The sequence below is a fragment of the Meles meles genome, chromosome 9, assembly GCF_922984935.1.
Source record: "Meles meles chromosome 9, mMelMel3.1 paternal haplotype, whole genome shotgun sequence".
NCBI lineage: Eukaryota > Metazoa > Chordata > Mammalia > Carnivora > Mustelidae > Meles > Meles meles.
The window spans coordinates 40901993-40927175 of NC_060074.1; the positions used below are offsets into that span (position 1 = coordinate 40901993).

At 40.8% G+C, this 25183-nt stretch overlaps 1 protein-coding gene across 9 annotated transcripts in view; it reads left to right on the top strand.

Moving 5' to 3' along the window:
• The first annotated feature begins 411 nt into the window (after positions 1-411).
• GIGYF2 (GRB10 interacting GYF protein 2) overlaps positions 412-25183 on the top strand; it is a 147833-nt gene continuing 123061 nt past the window's right edge. For 7 of the 9 annotated variants that reach the window (XM_046018605.1, XM_046018608.1, XM_046018610.1 and 4 more), the window contains exons 1-2: positions 412-486; positions 5855-5917. The gene's annotated coding sequence lies outside the window, so the exon portion shown is untranslated. Of the gene's footprint in view, positions 487-3707; positions 3778-5854; positions 5918-16274; positions 16353-25183 lie in introns of all 9 variants that reach the window. The other 2 variants (XM_046018606.1, XM_046018607.1) reach the window with 2 other exon arrangements.

Here is a 25183-nt window from a genome sequence, read left to right on the forward strand (position 1 = left end):
GGAAAATGCTGGGTGAAAAAGCCGTGAAAAAGTTCTAGTGTTGAATATCAGCTCGTAAATGATGAAGAGTTTTTTGAACAGCGAAAGGGCTCTGGATTGGGTGCATAGGACGGTGAGTCACAGGGCGTCTGGCCGGAGTCCAACTCTGGACACCAACTCTACTCAACTCAAGGGCAGGCAGGGAGCCCCATCTCTGGGGCTCCGCAGGCGCCTGCGCCCTGACGCGGCCCCGCCCTCTCCAGCCTGGCATCCGGGGCTCGGGCAGGGGCGTGTCCGGGGAATAGGGGCGGGAGGCAGCGGAAAGGAAGGATGTCGTGGGAGGCTGGAAGAACGGGTAGAGAGGCGAGGCGGGGCGGGGGCGGAGCAAGGGGCGTGACGGAACGGGCGCCCTGTCACGTGACGTGCGTGGCGACGTGTCGGCCATCTTGTGTTGTTGGGGCTGAAGACTGACTTGGGTTCTGAGAGACTCCCTGTCCCGGACCGCAGGTAATCAGCCACTCCGTCTAACTCCCTTGCCCGGCTCCGCTCCGCGCCCCAACTCCGCGGTCTCCCGCCACCCCACACGGAGCCACCAGGGCCTCCTGTCCGCGCTCGCGTCCTCGCCGCTCTGGCCTGACCCGGCCCAGCCGCATGGACACCCACAGGCCGCCCCGGCAGCGGCCGCGGTCGGCTCGGGCGTCAGGCGAGGGGACAGGTCAGGTGCGGGGCCGGAGGGAGCCTCCTCCCTGGCGGGGGACACGCCGGCCTCCGGCGCGTCTCGGCCGCCGAGCCGGGGAGCCTCCTCCTCCAGGGCCCGTTGGCATCGCGGGGGGAGTCGAGGAGGGGAAGAGGGTGGTGGAGTGGGCAGTGTCAGGCCGATTTGCTCAGGGCCAGAGGGTTTGCTTTCTGCTACCTGCTTCTCGGGCCGGCCACCCGCGCAGCCGGGGGTGTCCGGGGTAACAGCTGCTTCGGCCGGACAGCTGCTTCTGCCGGCCCTCCTCCCCACACCTGGCCTCCGGGAGGTGCGCCTTTGCCTTCCTGACCGAGCGTCTGCATTGGGGAGACTCCTTCCGTGGCGAAAGGATTGGGTCTGGACCAGGCCTGAGACAAGGTGGAGTCATGATCTGAACCTGGGACCGTGATCGGGAAAGTCGAGCCCGAGGCAGCTTTGGGACCCGAACATTCACGTCAGGTTGAAATGGGCATTAGTCTTTTATGTATCAGCAGTTTCCCACGAAGCGCTTTGAATACTTCAGTTGTGTGAAACATAAATCAGATTTATGTTTTCGACCACAGAAGGGTGTATGAAAGAAGCAGCTTGTATGATCGTGTTTGGGAAGCAGTAACGTTGATCTGCATTTATGTAGGACTGTGTTTTGTTTTGTTTTGTTTTTCCTTTCCCTTAAAGTCAGAGCACTTAAGCACACCTAGTTTCTCTGTAAGGAAGGTAAGTATTCCAATTAAACTTAGAAGAAATTGAGGATGGGGTCAAAAGCTGTGAACAAGTTTCTTATCCAGTGTTCCATATCTTGAATTTTAGGCGGTTTGGATTCCCAGTATTGTGTGCAGGGAAGACATTCTCTCCTGTAGTGTTTCCTTTTTAGAATCTAATGACTTCTTAGATTTAAAACAATTTTCTCTTGTCTGTCGTTTTGGTACATTAACTTTTATCCATCTAATATTTACAGTTCTAGCCTTACAGAGTTTGTCCATTTTGGTTAGAGCATAAATGTGTTCTCTCATTCATTGATGATTTTATGTGTTTTACCAATTAGTGTACCAGATTTTGGAGTGCTCAAACTGGATGGGATATGTACTTTTCTGTTGCATCAGATGTTGACATCAGTAGAGGACACCAGGAAAAAAATTTAGAAGTTGCGGTTATCTGGAAAAATGTCACACAGTTCTTCCTTTACATTTAACACCAAGAAGTACACTGGTAATGGTGGTGATTTATTGGAAAAGAAATGGTTTTACACCTTTTCTATACTTGACAGAGCATTTTAGAGATTGGAGGCTGAGGATGCAGAAGGGACTATGTACTTCCATGCATGCATTCATTCATTCATTCATTTACGTATTCATTTATGTGACATCTGTTGAAACTATTACACGATTGGGTGCTGGGAGCAAAACAGACCAAAAATTCCTTTCTCAGTGGAACTGATTTCTACACAAATAAATAAAAGCTTAGGTGAAATATATAGGGTTGTGGTAAATTATGTGGGGAAAAAATGAGACAGGGAAATAAGATTATAGGGATTTGGGGGTTAATTTGGGGGTGGTGGTGTTAATTTTAAGTAGAGCGCTCTGGGAAGGCTGTATAGAGAAGCTTATGTTTGAGGAAGGACCTGATACCGGTCAAGGAGCAATTCCTGTAGCTATATGGAGAAGGAATGCTCCAGGCTAGGAAGGCTAGGGCAAAGATACTGAGGCAAAAACTGAAGTGGGAGCAGGTCAGGTGCTGGGAAAAATATGGAGGCTAGCTTGGCCAGAGAGGCACAAGGGAGAGGGAGGCTAGTAAAATATGTGTACCCTACTCATTGGTACTAAGATGAGAGGGGTTATTCAGTCAATGACTTAGAAATTTTTTCTGCACCTCTTGTGACTGATAGAAAGAAGATCAGTATGCTCAAATCCTCTTCTTTCTGTATGACACACACTCCACCCCAGTTTGGAAAAATTTGGGCTGCTCATGTAACATATCTCAGGAAATTGTCATGAAATATCTTTGTTAAACTTTTTAAATGAGATGGATGATAAACTGCCTAAAATAATTGTTTTCAAAGAAGGGACTCTTTGGAATACTTCTGAATATTTGAAAATGTAGGGAAATTACTTTGCTTTGAAGTTTAGGCATACCATTAAGAAATATAACCTGGAAGAATGATTGAATCAGCGTATTAATTTATATTGTTCTTAATCTGATTAGTAAGAATTGAGAATTTCTCTTAATTCTGTTCTGTCCAGCCTAGTTTTAAATTTCTCAGGGTCTCTTCCACTAATTTGTTTGTATGTCTTTTATAACATTTTACATGTGTAGAACTTTTTGTGCTGAGTTATTTATTTCTCCACTTTTACTTTTCAGATTAGTTCTTCAATTCTTTGATACCTAATAAGCTTTTTTTCTGATTCCCCTCCAACTTACCTCCATATGCTTATTACTGAGCTTCCAAAAATGTTTTCTTTCATTTTAATTCACCTGAGGAATTTAATATCTTGGTTTTGAAATGCTTTTGCTGGTGAGTCAAGTTGCATATATGAAAAATAATTTGTCATAGCTTGCTTGAAACTCATGAGAAGAGAGGAATCACAGTTTCAGGGTGTGAGTGGAGCTCCTTGTCTAAAAGGAGACATAGCAGTGATAGGGATGAAGTGGTATCTTAACGAATTGCCTTTTTCCTTCTTGTACCTTTGTTGAATTTTTGAAATGACATTTCTGTATTCTTTGATGTCGTATCAGCTCATTTGTTCTCATGACTCTGCATTTTCATACTTCATGTGTCTTTGTGTGTGTGTGTGTTGACTTTCACACTGGAAGATGACACTGCTGATAGTGATTGGGAGGACCTTTGGGTGAAAAGATTATTCCTGTCTCTTTTACCCTTGTCATTCTAAAAAAGATCTTTGATTTGTGCAATTTTTAAAGACTGACTTGATTCGTAGTTCTCCGTTATCTCTTGCTAATTAAATTTTCAGTACTTTATTTTTTATTCTATTTCTTATAGATTATAGTGGGACCAGTCTCATTAGGTTGAATCTGCAGCCTATGTTGGTGTTAATCCGGGTATCTTAGAGGCAAGTTAAATGTCCATTTTCCTTTAGCAGTTTGAATTGCCTTAACGTTATTTGGTCATCGTTGTAAAACTCTGAACCCAAACGTTTTTTTCCCCCTTTTAACCCTCCTAGGATTTTATGGTGATAAAGTTCTAGGATTTTCACTCTTTTTTTTGTTTTGTTTTGTTTTTTTAAAGATTTTATTTATTCATTTGGCAGAGAGAGATCACAGGTTGGCAGAGAGGCAGGCAGAGAGAGAGAGAGGGAAGCAGGCTCCCTGCTGAGCAGAGAGCCCGATGCGGGTCTCAATCCCAGGACCCTGAGATCATGACCTGAGCTGAAGGCAGTGGCTTAACCCACTGAGCCACCCAGGTGCCCTTCACTCGTTTTTAATGTCCTGAAAAGTTACATATTTTTAAATATAAGTAGATTTTCACTCCATAGGCAAGCTTTCTTACAGAGTCCTAATATTTCTTTTTTTTAGTATATGTGCTGCCGAAGCGAGCACGAGTCCTAATATTTCTTGACCTGATTAGCACTTTTTCATTTTTTATGAAGGTGACTGAGAAATATAGTAGATTAATTAATTATACAGGAATGCAGAATGATACCTTTGTTGAATTGCCCATGTATATGTGTGTACACACACACACACACACATAGATATGTGTGTGTATATATTTTTAAGTAAGCTCTGTGCCCAACTTGGGGCTTGGATTCATGACCCCAAGATCAAGAGTCACAGTGTATGCTACCAACTGAGCCAGCCAGGCACCCTGAATTGCTCATAATTTTTTGTGTGAGGTTAAGGGAAGAGATGGAGGAGGTTTGAAAAACTTCCCTTAAGTGGCCACAATTAAGTTTATAAAAATATTTTCAATTTGTTATGTACCTACCTGCTTCAAGTAATTAAAGTACACAATATTATATTTTCTAGTTAACCACAGTGTTTCATTAACTACAAAGAACTTGAACTTAATTTATACGTGTAGTAGGGGATACTTTAGAGCTTGTTCTCTTGAGTTAGGCCCAGAGAACTTTATTACCTAGTTCTTCCCTCTTTTCCTTCTCCCTGCCCTTATAAGAATAGACTTAAGTGCATAAAGTTGATTGACCTTTTGGGCATTATAATAACATGGCTACTTTTTTGCAAAATTAAAAGGCAGACTTGGCTTACAATGCGTTTTTGCTGTTAATAAAATTATCAACTTTAATTTGTAATTATTGTTTTTTGACTCATAGCAGAGTCAAATTCAAAGCATTATTTGATTTTAGCTGAGAAACCACTTGAAGCTACTATTTCAGTCCACTCCTTGTCACTTGAAATATCAACGTCCTGTGGATTTTTAAGATGCTGTCTCAGTAGAGCCTTGAAAGAAGTTGTGATTTTTGCATATGAAAGCACACCTGGAGCTTTCCTCCTTGGGCATTTTGGCAGTGGTTATATTTCTTGGGGTCCCTGATTATTTGTATAGGATACATCCTGTATTACCGTGTTGCTGGCTGTCATTTTTTCTATCAGGTATGCTTAAAAATTAATACCAAATCCTTGTAATGTGGTTTTATTTATTTATTTTTATTTATTTATTAGATTTTATTTATTCATTTGACAGAGATCACAAGTAGACAGAGAGGCAGGCAGAGAGAGAGAGAGAGGGAAGCAGGCTCGCTGCCGAGCAGAGAGCCCGATGCGGGACTCGATTCCAGGACCCCGAGATCATGACCTGAGCTGAAGGCAGCGGCTTAACCCACTGAGCCACCCAGGCGCCCTGTAATGTGGTTTTAAATGAAAACCCTAAGTAATCACTTTCCTAGACCCTGTATTTCCTAAACCCTCATTTGTTACTTCATCTGAATCACTTAGAACTTTTGTTAAAAACATGTGTTTTTTAGTCCCATTCCAGAGCTACAGAGAGAAACCCTTTAAAAATGTTAGGAAAGTAGCAGTTAGTTTATAAGCACATAACGTTGATTCTAATATTATAACCAGGTTTGGAACTTTTCCTGTAAAACTATTCATGATAAGAAATTATGTTCTTAAAGTTTCCTAAGAGATTGATTCTTGGGTCAATTATTTTAATACTTTTGTTATTTACAGTGTTAAAAGGACCTGAACAAAATCTGCTCACACCTGCTGTGAACCAGCAGAACTTTTGAACAGGTGAGTGTTGAAGGGAAGCACAGAGCTGAGGGCTTATGTAAACATAATTTTTGCATTTAACATTTCAGGGGTTTTTGCCCTATGTATTTTCCTGAGGTTATATATAGTGATAAAAACAACTTCGCAGGTACTGCTCAGATTTCTTACGAACCGTAAGAATAATCATGCCCTTTCTGCATTGATCCTGGTATGGAATTTTTGTCTTAAACTGTTGTAATGATTTTCTGTTGGCGTGAAACAGGAAAAAGAATGCTTTGGGGTCAGGAATAAGGAGCTATCTTAAAGAACCCTAGGACTGTTGGCTTTCATGAAGGACACAAACCAGAAACTGGAAAACATTCAGGAGCTAAGACAGTCCAGATAGTACTTAACTCTCTGCTGGCTGGTCACTGTCCTCTCTTGTCTCTTTTTAGCCTGCTTTAATTGTCTTTTCACAAACTGGCCTTTTTCTGCTTTAACACATGCGAAGAAAATCACCACTTTATTCCTGGAGCCACATATGAACTCAAGCTCTAGTGCCACTAGCCAGCTGGTTACTAGCTCATTGCCCATGTTTCAGATTCCTGGGAGAGTAAATTTGATTAGTTGAAGTTTCTTCAGTTCTCTGTCATTGGTCCAGTTAGTATGGCCTTAGGGTTGGAGTCTAGAGATACAAATGTAGTTGAAAAATTTCACTTCTGTGAGTGGGTGCAGGTCTCAGAGAAGGTGTTAGTGCTGGCTTTTCTAGGTAGAAACCCACAGAACCTTCTGGATGTTTTTCCTTTCCTAGAAAAATTTCCTGTAGTTAGGTTGGCAGTTTCAGTTAATATGTCCTGAAGAGTTTAAGTATATGCTTATCTTTTGGTCAGTGAGGCCCAGTAGGTCTCACTGAGCATTCTTGTTTGAACTTTATGGTGCAGTATTTTAACAAATGTTCTTGATTTAGGGGGTTCAGAGGAGTGTTTGTGATAAAAGTTTAGCAAATGAACATAAGCAAGTGAGAGGCTTGGTTTGTGGAAAAATTCATTGGTTATGTTTTATTGATCGCTTTTATAAATTTTAATTTCTGGGTACTTTTTATAGTATTAAGCACTCTGGAGTATTAGGAAGCCATGAGAGTTTGAAGAGTGGGTCTTTCTTTCCTTCTTTCTTTTCTTTTTCCTTCCTTCTTTCCTTCTTTCTTTTCTTTTTCCTTCTTTCCTTCCTTCCTTGATTCCATTTGTTTATTTGAGAGAGAGAGCACAAGCAGGGGGAACAGCAGAGGGAGAAGGAGAAGTAGACTCCCCGCTGATCAGGGAGCCCGATGAGGGGCTTGATCCCAGGACCCTAGGATCATGACCTGAGTGGAAGGCAGATGCCCAACTGTCTAAGCCATCCAGGCGCCCAAGGGTGGGACTTCCTACATGTGAACATGTATTCGCATTATTTGAATTATAGCAGGGATTTTGAGAAAGAATCAGTGAGATATAGTATAAACTTTTGTATTGACGTGTTTTTGTATTTTAGAATTACTAGGTAATATTGAAGTAAGTTTTTTTTTTAATGGAGCATTTCAAAGCCCTGTTTATTTTTGTTTATAGCTTATATGTACTTGGTGATAATCTAATTTTTTTTTAATGACTTAAATCTTGTTGGTATATTGGTATATTGAGATTTTTTTTTTAAGGTTATTTATTTATTTATTTATTTATTTATTGGACAGACAGAGATCACAAGTAGGCAGAGAGGCAGGCAGAGAGGCAGGCAGAGAGAGAGGGGGAAGCAGGCTCCCTGCCGAGCAGAGAACCCAATGCGGGGCTCGATTCCAGGACCCTGAGATCATGACCTGAGCTGAAGGCAGAGGCTTTAACCCACTGAGCCACCCAGGCGCCCCGGTATATTGAGATTTTCGATGCAAAGCCTAGGGATTACTAATAAAAGTTATGTATTATAGAGTATGTATCCAATGACAGGCCACGGATGTGACTTCCTCTGATACTTTTTTTCAGCCAGGGTTTCTTTAGCAGATTGCAGCTGAGTTCATTTTTAAGGTAGAACAGTCTTCTCACATTGTATGCTCTCTTTAATTTGGATTTTGAGGTAAGGTATATTCAGGTTTATTGAGTTAAGGCTTTGTGAGGTTTAAAAAGATTTCCACACAATCTGTGTAAAACTTCCACAGGCTCTGGAGATCCCTCTCTGAAAAACATTGGCTTGTTGATGAGATTATCAAATGACATGGTAATGTTTGTGGCATTGTAATTTTTTCCAGAATAGTTTACCAGTTGCTAATTTTGTTCTTTCACCAAAACGGGAAAACTAGAAATATTTACATATTGTTCAGAAGCTATGGAGAGAGTGACAGTTACAGCTTTTCTTCTTAACAGTGATATTGTGGCCAGTATGTTCTTTGGGAACAAAGCTCCTTTTATTCAAGTTGTCCTGGCCCTGGAGGAAGTCTTGGGGACTCTGGTCTCTTCTGTATTGGTTCTTTGGTTGTGGTTACTGACAGGAATTGGCAGAGGTACTGTCCTGGAACTTTCTAATTGGTAAATCATGGCTCAGGCCTTGAAGGCATGGTCACATCCAGGGGCTCTCATGATTAGCTCCTTGAGAATTGAGGTGATATCGTCCAAACCATGGTCAGTTGAGGGACTGGATATGAAGCCATCCTGTAAGATCAGTGGGTCAGAGAGCTTTAATTTATGTTTTGTAATCTGATACTATTCTTTAGTCTTTTAAACTATTTTTACCATTTTTTTTTTTAAGATTTTATTTATTTGACAAAGAGAAAGAGAGAGCCTGTATAAGCAGGGGGAGTGGCAGGCAGAAGGAGAAACTGGCTCCCTGCTGAGGAGGAAGCCCTATGCAGGACTCTGTCCATCCCAGAACCCTGGGATCATGAATGAGCCAGAGGCAGACACTTAAGGGACTGAGCCATCCCAGGGATCCCTCCACCATTGTTTTTTTTTTTTTTTTAAGATTTTATTTATTTGATATATAGAGAGAGATCACAAGTAGATAGGCAAGCAGAGAGAGGGGAGGAAACAGGCTCCCTGCTGAGCAGAGAGCCCGATGTGGGGCTCGATCCCAGGACCCTGAGATCGTGACCTGAGCGGAAGGCGGAGGCTTAACCCACTGAGCCACCCAGGCGCCCCCCTCCACCATTGTTAATGAAGTTTCTGATGTATTTTAGGAGAATTTGTTCTCTTCCCTACCCAGAGGGCTTACGATATTGCTTAATTGAGTGATGCAGAGGGTTAGAAGTTGAAGGATAATGGAACAGGGTGGGAGATTGGGAAAAGGAGAAAAAGTGACTTCCACAAAATGAATTCCTCTGAAACTTGGAAATAGAGGAAAAAGGAAAATGTAATCAAGCAGTACTGAGCACTGTATTATTACTTAGTTAAAAGATTGTGACCTTTTAAAGCAGTGCAATGGGGACACCTGGGTGGCTCAGTAATTAAGCAATCTGCCTTAACTCAGGTCATGATCCCAGGTGCTTGGGATCAAGCCCCACATCAAAACCCCACATCTGGGTCCCTGCTCAGCGGGAAGCCTGCTTTCTCTCTCTCCCACTCCTACTTCTGTTCCTTCTCTTGCTGTCTCTCTCTGTCAAATAAATAAATAAAATCTTAAAAAGGGCAGTGAAATGTAGGTTTAATGTTCTGTCAATTATTACTTGTAACTTGAGGTAAATAAGGTAACCTCTTGTAGCCTTATTTCCCTTACGTGTAAAGTACATCCCCTAGTGGTTGTGGGAATTAAGAGTCTAAAATGCCCTGTGTAATGCCTGGTACCCAGTAAATGGGCTTTCAATAGATGGTAGCTTTTATGATTGTTATTGCTATGTAAATAGGTACATTTTGATTATAAAATTTCATCTTTGTAATCTGAATAGAGACATCAGCGAGTTTTCTTTGTAAGTCTTTTTTGTTCTCCAGCCAACAAATATTTGAATAGCTGCTTTGTGATGAGTCCTGGGCTAGCCATAGTGGTGAGCAAAACACACAAGGACCTATCTTCATGGGGCTTATAGCCTAGTGGCAGAGTCAATCAGATAATGATATAAGTAAATTTCAAAATGTGAAAAGTCTCTCTGTCCTTGGAAAAGATATATTTATTTTTATTTTGGGGGGGATACATTTTTGAGACCTAGATACTTTTTTAAGTAAGTGTCGCATTTTGAATCTTAGTGTTCTTGTTGTCAGTGATATTTTATGCTCCTTGATAATGCTTTTCAGGGTATGTATGTTTGTCCTAAGTTAATTTATGTATTTCTTTCGTCATTTTTTTTTCTTTTTTTCTGAGATATGGATTCTCAATTTTTTGCTCTTAGGTCTTCTTTATCCTTTTATTTTTAATTTTATTCATTTATTTTTAAAAAGATTTTATTTATTTATTTGACAGAGATCACAAGTAGGCAGAGAGGCAGGCAGATAGAGGAGGAAGCAGGCTCCCCACTGAGCAGAGAGCCTGATGTGGGGCTCGATCCCAGGACCCTGCATGACCAGGAGCCGAAGGCAGAGGCTTTAACCCACTGAGCCACCCAGGCACCCCTCCTTTACCCTTTTAAAAGGTAGAGGACCCCAAAGAGCTTTAGACTTTAGTTTTGTGTGTCTGTATTATATTGAAAAATTTAAAATGATTTCTTCATTTAAAAGTAACGGTAATCTCATTACATGTTAACATAAATATATTTTTATTTTTATTAAAGATTTTATTTATTTATTTGACAGAGAGAGACAACAGCGAGAGAGGGAACACAAGCAGGGTGTAGAGGCAGAGGGAGAAGCAGGCTTCCTGCCTAGCAGGGAGCCCAGTGTGGGGCTCTAGCTCTATCCCAGAACCCTGGGATCATGACCCGAGCTGAAGGCAGGCGCTTCACTGAACTACCCAGGCGCCCCTATAAATATATTTTTAATGAAAAACACCCATTTAAAAAAAAAAGACTTATTTATCAGAGAGAGAGAGCGCGTGCGTGCACACACACACAGGCAGGCAGAGTGTCAGGCAGAGGCAGAGGGAGAAGCAGGCTCCCTTCGAGGTAAGAGCCTGATGTGGGACTCGATCCCAGGCTGGGATCATGACCTGAGCTGAAGGTAGCCGCTTAACCGACTGAGCCACTCAGTCATCCCCAAAACACCCATTTTCTTTTTTTGTTGTTGTTGTTGGTTTTTTTTTTTTTTGAAGATTTTATTTATTTGACAGACAGAAATCGCAAGTAGGCAGAGAGGCAGGCAGAGAGAGAGAAAGGGAAGCAGGCTCCCTGCTGAGCAAAGAGCCTGATGCCGGGCTCTGGGATCATGACCTGAGCGGAAGGCAGAGGCTTTAACCCACTGAGCCACCCAGGCGCCCCTTAAGTTTGGTGAAAAGAGTATCATCACTTTACAAACTTTTCGCAACATGCTTTTTTATGTCTTCATGGAAGGCAGCTGAATTCTTGTGTCTGCTTCTGTATTCAGTCAATTGCTGTTTATTATTACTTTGGTTGAAGTATAGGAAGGACATTCATTCTCACAGAAATATGTATTTAGTTGGAAAAGGGGGAATATTTTAGGAGCTTTTCCAGTAATTGCAGATATTCTTTGTACACCAAAATTGGACAAGTAGTAGTTTTTAAAGGTTAGTTGCAACACGAAATTTGAATTATATCAATGCACCTTTTATATTTTGTTAAATTAAAAAGCATTGGTCTGTCTCCCACCTTAAATGAATATTTTATATAACACAGTATCAAAAAATGCATTCATATAAATCATTACCCATCAGGAAAGCCTTTAATTATTGGGAAAGTCTTCAGTACTGGAAAACCCTTCAAACTCATGGTGGTGAGTAGTTTTCCAAAATTCTGATTTTGCTTGAAAGCTCAAATTTTATTATTGGCAGCAAGTACAATTTTTTTTTTTTTTTAAAGACTTTATTTATTTATTTGACAGAGAGAGAGAGAGCACAAGCAGGCAGAGAGGCAGGCAGAGGCAGAGAGAGAAGCAGGCTCCCCCTGAGCAAGGAGCCCGATGCGGGGCTGGATCCCAGGACCCTGAGATCATGACCCGAGCTGAAGGCAGCGGCTTAACCCACTGAGCCACCCAGGCGCCCCCAAGTACAATTTTTTTTGTTTGTTTGTTTTGTTTTTGAAGTGACAGTGTCAATTTGTTCATTTTTGAAAAAATACCTGCTAAATACTCGGGTTTGGGTGTCATTTTCTCTTTGCTTTGCATGATCAGTGCAGTGCCAACACTGAAAAGTGCAGATAATATCTTTTTGTATTGCTATTGTATTGTTAAAGTACTGTTAAAGTAATAGTTTTGACATCATGAATACCTTGAAAGAGTTTCAGAAGATCTTACTTTGAATTGCTACTCTTGGAAATGGAACAGTTTTCAATGTCCTATTTACATATGATACATAGGGTTTATTGTTTTGTTTTTTAAATTTTTTTGTTTTTTTTAAATTAATTTGACAGAGAGAGAGCATAAGTAAGCAGAGGGGCAGGCAGAGAGAGAGGGGGAAGAAGCAGGCTCCCTGCCAAGCAGAGAGCCCGACTCGAGGCTCGATTCCAGGAACCTGAGATCATGAACCTCAGCCGAAGGCAGAGGCCCAACCCACTGAGCCACCCAGGTGCCCCTGGTTTTTGTTTTTAAAGCATTAGAAAAATAAGTAATAGTTTGAAATAGAAACTGGAGTAAACATATCATTGGAGTTTTTTTTAGATTTCAGTGAGGGTTTTTTGTGCTGGATAGATAACTGATTTGTTCCTAAGTTGTGATTAGTTATAAAATAGTTCTCTTTAGTAGTCCTATAAAATCAGTCTTCTGTGTCAGCGCTGTCTTAACAACTTTCTGCTATGATGGCAATGTTCTGTAAATCTGTACTACCAAGTATTTATAGACATTAGCTGCTTACGACTTTTGAGCACCTGAAATGTGGTTAGTGTGATTGAGGAACAAAGTTGCATTTTTTTAAGTCCACAAAACTCTTGAGTTATTACCTTATTTTTATAGTAGTCTTTTTAAAAAAAATGATAATCTTTATTTTTAAGTATTTAGAGATGTCTGGGTGGCTCAGTTGGTTAAGCATCTGTCTTTGGCTCAGGTCATGATCTCAGCGTCCTGGGATGGAGTCCCACATCAAATTCCTTAGCCTGCTTCTCCCTCTCCTCTGGTCTTCCCCCTTGCTTGTCCCCCACCTCTCTCTCTCTCTGTCTGACAAATAAATCTTTATTTTTATTTTATTTTATTTTATTTTTTAAAAATATTTTATTTGACAGAGAGAGATCACAAGTAGGCAGAGAGGCGGGCAGAGAGGGAAGGGGAGGCAGCAGAGAGAGGGGGGGAAGCAGGCTCCCCGTTGAGCAGAGAGCCCGATGTATCCATAGGGTCCTCTTGGCTGTGAAAAATTTTCAGATTTCCCTGTTTTTAACAGTATTGACAGTTTTGAGGCGTTACTGGTTAAGTGTGTTTGTAGAATGCCTCTCCATTGGAATTTAGATGTTTTTTTCATGATTTGAGTGGGGTTAAGGATCTTTGGGAAGAAGACCATAGAAATAAATGCCATTTTTGGGGCGCCTGGGTGGCTCAGTGGGTTAAGCCTCTGCCTTCAGCTCAGGTCATGATCTCAGGGTCCTGGGATCGAGCCCTGTATCGGGCTCTCTGCTCAGCGGGGAGTCTGCTTCCCCCTCTCTCTGCCTGCCTCTCTGCCTACTTGTGATCTCTCTCTCTCTCTCTCTCTCTCTCTCTGTCAAGTAAATAAATTAAAAAAAAAAAAGAAGTAAATGCTATTTTCTTTTTTCTTTCTTTAAAAAAGATTTATTTGACAGAGAGAGATCACAAATAGGCAGAGAGGCAGGCAGAGAGAGAGGGGGAAGCCGGCTCCCTGCTGAGCGGAGATCTTGATGTGGGGCTTGATCCCAGAACCCTGAGATCATAACCTGAACTGTAGGGGAGAGGCTTTACCCACTGAGCCACCCAGGCGCCCTGTAAAGTGCCATTTCATTGAGTCATTTTAAGGGTACATACTACCAGTGTGATTTATCACTGTTAATGTTACCTTGATGTATGGTTGACTTTGATTTCTTGTCAGGTTTGTCCACTATAAAGTCACTCTTTCTTCTTCCCCCTTGAGGAGCTGAATTAAATTTTACTAATTTTACTAAATATAGCCACATGCAGCTAAAAGGTGCTATGTAAGATAGCACAGTTCTAGACATTGTTCCTTAGTTTTAAATTTTATCCAAAATTTTATTTTATTTTTTTAAGATCTTATTTTTAAGTAATCTCTGTACCCATTGTGGGGCTTGATCTCACAACCCCAGGATCAAGAGTTGCGTGCTTCACTGACTGAACCAACTAGGCGTCCCTAATGTTTATTTCAATCAATTTAAAGAAGGATGATTTTTGGGGGCACCTGGGTGGCTCAGTGGGTTAAGCCTCTGCCTTCGGCTCAGGTCATGATCTCAGGGTCCTGGGATCAAGCCCCACATTGGGCTCTCTGCTCAGTGGGGAGCCTGCTTCCCTCTCTCTCTCTCTGCCTGCCTCTTTGCCTGTTTGTGATCTTTGTCTGTCAAATAAATAAATAAAATCTTAAAAAAAAAATAAGGATGTTTTAATGTAAAAGAAATATAAAATGTTAGTCATGGAATGTATTACTCTCTGAGGGAGGCAGTCTATTTTTAATAAGCTATTAGTCTTTTTAAAATTCACCCTTTTTTTGAAGTATAACTTACATAGAATAAAATGCCTTCATTTTAAGTACGCTCCATATTAAATGTACATTTTGATGAATATTGATAAACGTATATACCTGTGTAGCCATTACCACAATTAAGATATATAACATTTCCATCACCTGTAGAAGTCTCCTTCTTTTTATAGTCATTTTTCCTCCCCCACTATTGAATCTGTTTTCTGTGGCTGTAGATTAATTTTGGTTCTTCTAGGATTTTACATAAATGTAATTATTCAGTATGTATTCTTTTTGGGTCTGGCTTCTTTTGCTCAGCAAAATGTCTGGTTCATTCATATTGCTGCATGTATCAGTAATTAGCTTTTTGTTGCTGAGGATATTGGGTGTGACTACTACAGGATTTGTTAATCCATTCATCTTTGGATAAACATTTGTGTTGTTTTTGCTTTGAGGCTGTTAGGCATAAAGCTGACCTTAGTTTCATGACATGGATAGTGATTCAGATTGTGCTGGATTACAGTGCTTATCACAACACTGTGTATCAGGAATTTAAATTTCTTTTAGGGTGAGGAGAAAAGTCAGTAGAGCATCTATAATTTTTTTTGAATATGTGCCATAAAAAGAGTAAGAGAAATAAATAGCATTTTGCAAGGTCTCATATATACTGTGTGGTCCAGATAGACGTAGATAATTCTTTTGATTTTTGATGACTTTCTTGGAAAAAAAGTTCTTTGTTCCTTTTCCTAGGCTTAACTGTCTAGTAATAAAATGAATAACTGAAGTCTAATTTTGCTTCATAAAGTTTTGTCATCAGTAAATGTATTTATACATCAGTAAATGTGTATGTGTGTGTGTGTGTGTGTGTGTGTGTGTGTGTGTATATTTATTTATTTGACAGAGATCACAAGTAGAGAGGCAGGCAGGGAGAGAGAGGAGGAAGCAGGCTCTCTGCGGAGTAGAGAGCCTGACATGGGGTTCGATCCCAGGACCCTGGGATCACGACCCAAGCCAAAGGCAGAGGCTTTAACCCACTGACCCACCCAGGCGCCCCAGTAAATGTATAATTTTAAAATAATTCAAAAATGTTTGCATTTTGGGGTGCCTTGGTGGCTCAGTTAGTTAAGCATTTGACTTCAGCTCAGTTTATGATCTTGGGGACCTGGAATCAGGCCAGGCATTGGGCTCTGTGCTCATCGGGGAGTCTGTTGTCCCTCTCCCTCTCTCCCTGCTTGTGCTCTCTTGCTCTCTCTCTCTCAAATAACTAAATAAGATCTTAAAATGTGTGCATGTTAGGGTACCTGCTGGCTCAATCAGTAGAGCATCTCTTGATCTCAGAGTTGTGAGTTCAAGCCCACGTTGGGCATGGAGCCCACTGAAAAAAAATTTGCATGTTTAAAAATGAAGATCAGATGGGTTCAAAAGGAAAAAGTGTTTTCTGTTATAATAGTTGGGAGTAGAGTTTCCTTTTATTTTTGTACCTTAAAAAAATTTTTTTTAAAAAAGATTTTATTTATTTGACAGAGACACAGTGAGAGCAGGAACACAAGCAGGGGAGTGGGAGAGGGAGAAGCAGGCTTCCTGCTGAGCAGAGAGCCTGATGCAGGGCTTGATCCCAGGACCCTGGGATCGTGACCTGAGCCGAAGGCAGACACTTAACGACTGAGCCACCCAGGGCCCCTAAAATATTTTTTTAAGTTGTTTTTTTTTTTTTTAGTAATGTCTACATCCAACGTGAGGCTTGAATTCACAACCCTGAGATTGAGTTGCATACTTCATTGACTGAGCCTGTCAGGTACTCCCTTAAAAAAATTTTTTTTTAAGATTTTATTTATTTATTTGATAGAGAGACATGGCGAGAGAGAGGGAACAGAAGCAGGGGGTGTGGGAGAGGGAGAAGCAGCTTTTGTGCTGAGCAGGGAGCCTGATGGAGGGCTCAGTTCCAGGGTCTTGGGATCATGACCTGAGCCAAAGGCAGACGCTTAATGACTAAGCCACCCAGGTGCCCCTTAAAATTGTTTTTTAAACTGAGTTAATATTCAGAAAGATACAGAGTTTAGGGGTGCCTGGGTGGCTCAGTTGGTTAAACGTCTGCCTTTGGCTCAGGTCATGATCCCAGGGTCCTGGGGTTGAGCCCCATGTTGGGCTTTCTACTTGGCAGGGAGCGTCTATCTCTGCTTTTCTATCTCCCCCCTCTCTCTTTCTCAAAGAAATAAAAATCTTAAAATTAACTTAAAAAATTTTTTTGGCGGCGCCTGGGTGGGTTAGTGGGTTAAAGCTTCTGCCTTTGGCTCAGGTCATGGTCCTGGCATCCTGGGATCAAGCCCCACATCGGGCTCTCTGCTCCACAGGGAGCCTGCGTCCTCCTCTCTGTCTCTGCCTATTTGTGACCTCTGTCAAATAAATTAAAAAAAAATTTTTTTTAATTTAAAGATTTAAAATTTAGAGATTTTATTTACTTATTTGAGAGTGAGAGAATGCATGTGTGAGCATGAACGGAGGGGAGGACACGGAGAGGGGAGGGCTCCATCCCAGCACACTGGGGTCGTGCATGACCTGAGCTGAAGGCCTTCAATGTTATTTTCTGTTTTTCTTTTTCTTTTCTTTCTTTCTTTTTTTTTTTTTTAAGATTTTATTTATTTATTTGACAGACAGAGATCACAAGTAGGCAGAGAGAGAGGAAGGGAAGCAGGCTCCCTGCTGAGCAGAGAGCCTGACGTGGGGCTCGATCCTAGGACCCTGAGATCACGACCTGAGCGGAAGGCAGAGGCTTTAACCCACTGAGCCACCCAGGTGCCCTCTGTTTTTCTTTTTAAGATTTTATTTATTTATTTGAGAGAGAGAGAGAGAGCACATGCTCAGGTACATGCCCAAGTGGTGGGGAGGGAGAGGGAGTGGGAGAAGCAGACTCCCCACTGAGCAGGGAGCCCAATGTGGTGCTCAACCCCAGGACCCTACAATTGCCACCTGAGCCAGAGACAGACACTTAACCAAGTGAGCCATGTAGGTGCCCCTTAAATGTTATTTTCTAGGAATAAGAATATTTTCCTACATAATCACAGTAAAAATTTCAGGGTCATAATTAACATTGATACAGTACTATTACCTAACCCATGACTCTTATTCAAGTTAATAGTTGTCTCTTTAATGTTTCTTATAGCATAATTTTTCTTGTTTCAAGATGAAGTTACATCATACAGGCACTTGGTCTTTATATCTCTAGGTCTCCCTTAATCTGGGATGATTCTTCAGTTTTTTTTGTTTGCTTTTTGTTTTTTGTGTTTTTTTTGAAGATTTTATTTATTTATTTGACAGAGAGAGAGAGACACACACATCACAAGTAGGCAGAGAGGCAGGCAGAGTGAAAGGGGGAAGCAGGCTCCCCGCTGAGCAGAGAGCCCAATGCGGTACTCAATCCCAGGACCATGACCTGAGCGGAAGGCAGAGGCGTAACCCACTGAGCTACCCAGGCACCCCGTGTTTTTTGTTTTTTGTTGACTCTTATGACTGATATTTTTGGAGAGTATAGTTGATTGATTTTGTGTCTATCAGGTTGGGTATATCTGATGTTTTTTCAAGATGAGCTTCAGTTTATGCATTATTGTCAGGAATGTAACAAATACTGCCTGTGTTCTTCTCATTGCATCACGTCAGGAGGCACATGGCGTCCATTTGTCTTAGTGTTAATGATGTTACCTAACTTAGTAACAGTCAGATGGAAGAGATGCAGAGGGCAGGTATGTGGGAGTGGGTGCTCTCTTTGCATACCACCTTCTCCTTGAAGCTCCACTGTATTTTGTTTATTCGTTCATCTATGGATGATCATTTGTGGTGATGAACATAGTAGCCAAATGTCAGTTTTTAGTAATTATGAATAAAGCTACTATGAATATCTTATCTTTGTCTTTTGGTAAAAATTTTCCTTGAATATATATCTAGCAGTGGATTATGGGATTATGGGGTAGGCATATATTGAGATTTTATACGTCTTGTCAAACTGTGTTCTGAAGTGGTTGAACTAATTTGCACTAATGGAGTTATTAATCTTGTGTTATCTTAATGGATCTGACTAAGGTAAAAATAGCTTGCTGCTGGAATGAGGGTAGAACTATTTATTCATTTATTTGAGACTGTGTGTGAGGAGTGCTAGAAGAGTAGCTCTTTTTTCTGCCTTTGGGAAAATGGAGGTAAGGAAGTGGGGGGGGGGTTCAGTTTCCCATGTGTTCATTCTGGTAGTCTTTGTCAGACTGTGGATAGTACTGCCTGGACTTCATCCCAGATTTGCCATAATTTTGGGGGAGCTAAATTTTACATCCTAGAGATGGAGATTTGTAGCAGTGGTCAATTTTTATAAGAAAGATTTCGGGAGATTTTAAAGGAGTACATGTTTTGAATTGTTAGTAGTGGTAGCTAATCAGGTTTCACGACTTCTAGAAGCAGTATCAGGGAACACTTTCAGAGTCAAGCTTTCAGCTGCTGTGCTGGGTTCTGATTCTGCTTTGGCTTCTCCTTGCTGTGTTTCTTCAGTTAGAACTTAAACTACATAGATCTGCAGCTCCTTCATGTTAGTAGTGATTGTGTGTGCCTAGAAGTTGTCTGGCTTCTTGACACTCTGCCAAATTGTGAGAAAATGGTAGACTTAATTGCTGAGAGGCCAAGGTCTCCCTTTTCTTTGTTGCATATCCAACAATAAAAAGAGCTATGTTGATGTCTTCTTTCTCCCCTTTTAAAAATGCACTCACATGCACATAGAGTGATAGATGTCCTGGAGAGGAGCTGAGGAACCCAGGAAAACTAGAAAAATTCATAGAGAAGAAGGAAAATAATTATACTAGTAATCAGAGATAAAATAATTGCTAGTGGGGACTAATTTAGTATAGAGTTGTTAAGATGTTGACAAAAAAGCCAGATTATATCGTATTGGTTGTTAAGTATAGGATGCAATTTATCAAAGAAGACCAGTTTCCTGGTGTTAATCATAGAGGGAATATATTAGTTGAATTCACTTATAATGAATTTTGAGTAATGGACAAGGTCTGAAAGAGTGGTTATGTAGAAATATTTTGTCAGCTATTTTTAAGTCAACTTTCAAAAATTTGAGGGTAGACCTATGTCTGAGGTCCTTATCCCAAAATTGGAGTAGCCAAAGGAGAGAAAAGGTCAGAGGATGGAGATGAGAGCCTTACCTTCTGTTCTATCATAGTTGCTTAGGTATGAGAAAGGTATGCTAATAGGGTGGTCTTTGAACTAACAGTATTTTGCATGCATTCTGTCCAAAACACTTTATACCATTATGTCCACTTTATGTCTTTTTCTAACTCCTTCCTCAAAGGTTTGGGTGCTTCTGTATTTCAGAGATGCTAGGACGAGGACTTAGTCTCAGAATTCTTGAGGCCTGCTAACTCCACTGTGTCATGTGTTACTTTTATCACTGGTCATGAGGTGAATGAAAGTTCCATCTGGTTATTCATTCTTTTTGTTGTTTCATCTCCATAACCACTGAGTTTTTTCCCCCATTGACCCAATCTCATGGTTTAATTTCTTTCCAGGAACTTCTATTGAAGTTTCTGAAGTGTCATTTTTTGGGGTCACCTGGGTGGTTCGTTTGTAAGCGGCTGCCTTTGGCTCAGGTCATGATCTTAGGGTCCTGGGATAGAGTCCCACATCGGATAGAGTCCCACATCGGACTCAGCGGGGAGTCTACTTCTTCCTCTGCCTTTCCCCTTGGCTTGTGCCTTCTCTTTCTCTCTTAAATAAATAAAATCTTTAAAAAAAAAAGTGTCATTTTTTTGTGTTAAACCTTTTCATATGTTAAACTGTTCATAGGCTGTTTTTCAACTTTATTAAGGTAACTGAAGCCCATCCTGCCTTGATAATTTTGCCTACTCTTTAGCCCTCTGAGGTTACCAGTGCATTTCCCTGCACAGTGGTAGCTGTGTTAGTAGGCACAATCAGGAATTTTATTCTCTTCCATTCATTGCCTATTCTTTTCCTTTGCAAGGGTGACCATTCAGCCTGGTTTACTCTTGTTGTCTCTATATAATTATTAATACCCCGCTTGCACACACATTTTCTGGTATATGTATGTACATAAACTGTACCCCTCATGTGGGGCTTGAACTCACAACCTCTACATCCAGAGTCCCATGCTCAACCCACTGAGCCAGCTAAGTGCTTCCCCTCACCACATTTCTATAACTACTCTTCAGGTCACCAATGACTTCATTGTGGAAGCTAGTGAAGACTTTTCAGTCTTTGTCTTTTTTGATTTTAGTGTTTGAAACTTTTGAACTTTAGAAACTTTAGAAAAAAAATTGTGCCAGTACTATCTTTGTTGTATAAACAAATTAGAAACTTACTAGAATTATTATGTATAATTCTACCATTCGGAAGTAAATATTAACATTTTGGGACATCCTTATGTATACCCACTAAGAATATATTTTAGTATGTGACGAATGTTATATTGTCTGTACTCTGTAACCTGCCTTGAACACTTAATACGTTGTTGACATCTTTATATGTCAGTGAATGTAGTTATTATTTGTTATTATCACTTGTCTCTCTCTCTAGGTATGTAGGTCTGGCTTCCACAGTATCTGCTGAATTTCTAACACCCCTCCTTTCCTATTAGCTCTTACTAATTTGTTCTCCTCCTGGTATCTTGAATGATCTTTCTAAAGTACCAGTTTCAAAAAAAAAAAAAAAACAACAAAAATGAAATACCAGCTTCATCCTAGACATTTTCTTGCCCTAATCTTCTATAGCCTTTCATTGCCCTTGGGATATAGCGTACAAAGTCTTCTGTGATATGGCCACGAATTTACTAATCTTCACTTTAGTTTTTAGCTTTATTGAACAAATGGGTAATCTCCCCAAAGATCCTGGCTCTCTCTCCTGTTATAAATTCAGTGAATGTGGAGAAAGTGAGAGTCCATGATAGGATGCAAAGTTAGTGCTAGAGATCTCTAATCTTTCTCTTCTTGCCAGTATTCTCTTGCATTATGGTTGCTGAGCTTTGTTCCTGTCCCTTGAGCTTGTCCCTGCTTGACTTCTGCTTTGGGGTAGTTTCATTCAATTTTGGTTATAGTTATGTAGATTTACTTCAGATCTGTTTTCTCATTCCTCCTGACTCTGTAGTGGAATAAAGTCTATATTAATGGTCTTTTGGGGTGTTTCCCCAGGTGCATTCATTTTGACCAAAACCACGATTGTCTTTCCTCCCAGATTTTATTTTTCTAATATCTGTTTACTTTCAAGTCTTACATGCAGATTAAAAAAGCAGTCCACCTCAGTATGGAATCCTGTAGGTCCCATTCCATTTCTGCATCCTCTGCTTAGATTTTTCTTTCCAAACGGACCAGTGCTGCTGCTGCTGAGGAAGTGGAGTAGATACTTAAAATAGACCTTGGTTTTATGCATGCCATTATAAGAGAGGGAGGACAAGGCGGTCCTCCTGGAGTGAAGGAATGGCATGAAAAGAAGCACAAATGAAAGAGAATGCTGTGGAGAGTAGCAAGTTCTCATTTGGCCTTGAGTTTGGAGGTGAAACAGTAGGAGATTGAATTGAGGAGGATGGGTTATCAGATTGCCGGGGACCTAAAATACCAGAAGTTTTGCTATACATGGTAAGTTTATTTATTTATTTATTTTTATTTTTTTTTTAATTTTATTTTTTAAAGATTTTATTTATTTATTTGACAGAGAGATTACAAGTAGGCAGAGAGGCAGGCAGAGGGGGAGGGGGAAGCAGGCTCCCTGCCAAGCAAGGAGTCTGAAGCGGGACTGGATCCCAGGACCCTGGGATCATGACCTGAGCTGAAGGCAGCGGCTTAACCGACTGAGCCATCCAGGCATCCCAGTTTATTTATTTTTAAAGCTTTTATTTATTTGAGAGGGAGAAAGAGAGAGCCAGAAAGAGAACACAGGCAGGAATGGGGGCCCGGGGAGAGGGAGAAGCAGGCTTCCCACTGAGCAGGGAGCCAATGCAGGGCTCCATGCAGGGCTCAGATCCCAGGACCTTGGAATCATGATCTGAGCCAAAAGCAGAGGCTTAACTGACTGAGCCACACAGGTGCCCCATACCCACACAAGCGTCACCCATATTGACTGTTTTACAGAGGGGTAGGCATGACCAGAATGGTGCTTTAGGAAGAATGATCTTGTTGGTTGTGAGTAGTTAGTGATCAAGAAAGCAAATTAGAAATTTTATTGTAATAATCCAAACATGAGTTAACAAAGGCTTAACTATAATGAAAGGAAAGTGCAAGAAGAATCTTGAAGGAGGAACTGACCAAATCTGAGACAAAATGACATGGGTATAAGGAAGCAGGGAGGAAGAAGTTGCAGATGATTCTGTGCTTTTAAGTCTAGATGACTACTGAATTCTGAGAACTAGGGTACCTTGATCAGTTGTTGATGAGGTAGATATTTAGGAGGAGCAGGCAACTGAAAATGCCATCTAGGTCATGGGAGAAAAAAATCAAATCTGTAATTCACAGCAGGGCGAGGGTGGGGGAGGCCCTTCCCAGGGGAAATAGTCTGGAAATTTCCTTGCTCTTGTTATGATGACAACCCCAGTCTCCATGTGTTCCTTATTATCCGTAATTTAGTAGGCAGAGTTCTACCATTGTGGTAGAAAATACCATCGTAGATTAAAGAAAGGTTCAAGACAGCATCTAAACAGAATTTATAGTTAAACCATAGGTATGCTGAGGGAAGTCAGAAAAGAGAAACTTTGGGGGAATGGCAACTAAATAGGAAGGAAACACAGGTAGAAAACAGTACCAGTAGTACAGTATTGGTCATGGAGGGAAAAGGAGAAGAGTTTTGAGAAAAAGCAATCTAGAAAGGCAAAGAGCATAGCATCCAGAGTCTGGTTCAAATACTGCCTTGCTGTAAAAATTCAGGGCTGTTTTCTGATGGTCACAAGTCTCCTGGGGCTTTGAATTGACCACGTTTAGCTCAAGACAGAACCTGTGCATTTCAGGACCTCCTTGCATCCTTAGAAAGGACAGTTGAGAAATAGGCCCAGTTTCCATTCTGACTAATTTATAATTCAGAGGCATTGGGTAAGACAGTCTCTCTAGTACATAAATAAACACAGTAGAACTGGGGTCATTTAAATGAATGTGGAAGGAGCAGTGTGAAGAGGGGAGTTCAGAATTAGAGATTTTAATACTGTAAGCATTTAAATGAGATTTCTTCAACAGTCATGACTCTAAGATTTCCTGTTTTAATTCATAAAAGAGAACAAATAGAGCACCATTCTGAGTAATATGGGTCGCTTTAGTGATAATTAAATCACAGATTATTATTCTTAGGTTCTTAAGAGTTTTTGAGAAATTTTTACATTAGGAAGTAATCTTATGGAAACCATGTTATAAGTGGTAGGTAGGTTTTCAGCTCAGGGCATTAAAAAAATAGCTTTTAGTATTTGTGTAGTATGGTTAGGTGGTTTGGCACTACCCGAAAGGTTTATAGGTGGAATGGTAAACAGGACCAGAACAGGATTTCCTTGCTTGTTCGTTAGATGCTGCCTAAGTCTAAGGCTTCTGTAATTTAGGACTGCTTTCTGCTGTTGGGAAGGTTAGGCATTACACAGCTCTAGGGACTCCATTTGCATCCTTTATGGTATTAGTGGCTGTGGAGCTTTGTGCTTCTGAGGCCTGCGTCTCCTTAAAGTAATAATTTAAAGGGAGAATTTTTTTTTAATCTCATAAGTGATTTTAATATTTTCACAACTGTCAAATCAGTTTTTATTTTTTAAAAATATTTTACTAGCATGTGTGAGAGAGCACAAGTGTGTGTGTGGGGGGAGCTTCAGAGGGAGAGGGAGAAGCAGGTTCCGGGTGAGTAGGGAGCCCAGTGTGGGGCTTGATGCAGGGCTTGATCCCAGGACCTTGGAATCATGACCTGAGCTGAAAGCAGACAACCAACTGAGCCACCCAGGTGCCCCCAAATAATTCAGTTTTTAATGGAGAGTCATTTGCCTTGTAAATTCAGTCTGGTTCAGATCTTGACTTGCTTTGTAAATTCAGAGCCCTTTTCTGATGGTCAAAGTCCCATGGGGGTTTGAGTATAAAACATTTGGCTGGGTGGGGTGTAAAATGGTAATAAAAACACTCCCTCAGGATGTTTTGTCTTACAGAAAGTCTTATGGTTGATGTAGTCTCTGCAGGCCTTTATTAGCCAAGTAGGTCCACTTACTTTTTAAAAGCACACTGAATTGATTTATGCCAAATATGGCCACAGGACTGATGTGTAAGCAGAATGCCTGTATTGATTTACAGTGGGCATCTTCTTGGGGTCTGATCATCACTACCTTGGCAAGTCATTTCAGTTGGAATGTACCATAATTTAATTGAATCCAAGTGTGCATCAGTTGCGAGATTCTTTATGTATTACTGAAGAAGAAATCCTCATACTATGACATAAGCTCTGCCACAGTGTTTTTTAATTACTTTTTTTTAAGATTTTATTTATTTGACAGAGATAGAGAGCACAAGTAGGCGGAGCAGCAAGCAGAGGGAGAGAGAGAAGCCGGCTTTGGGATCATGACCTGTGCTGAACGCAGATGCTTAACCGACTGAGCCACCCAGGCACTCCCCTGCTTTTAAATATTTT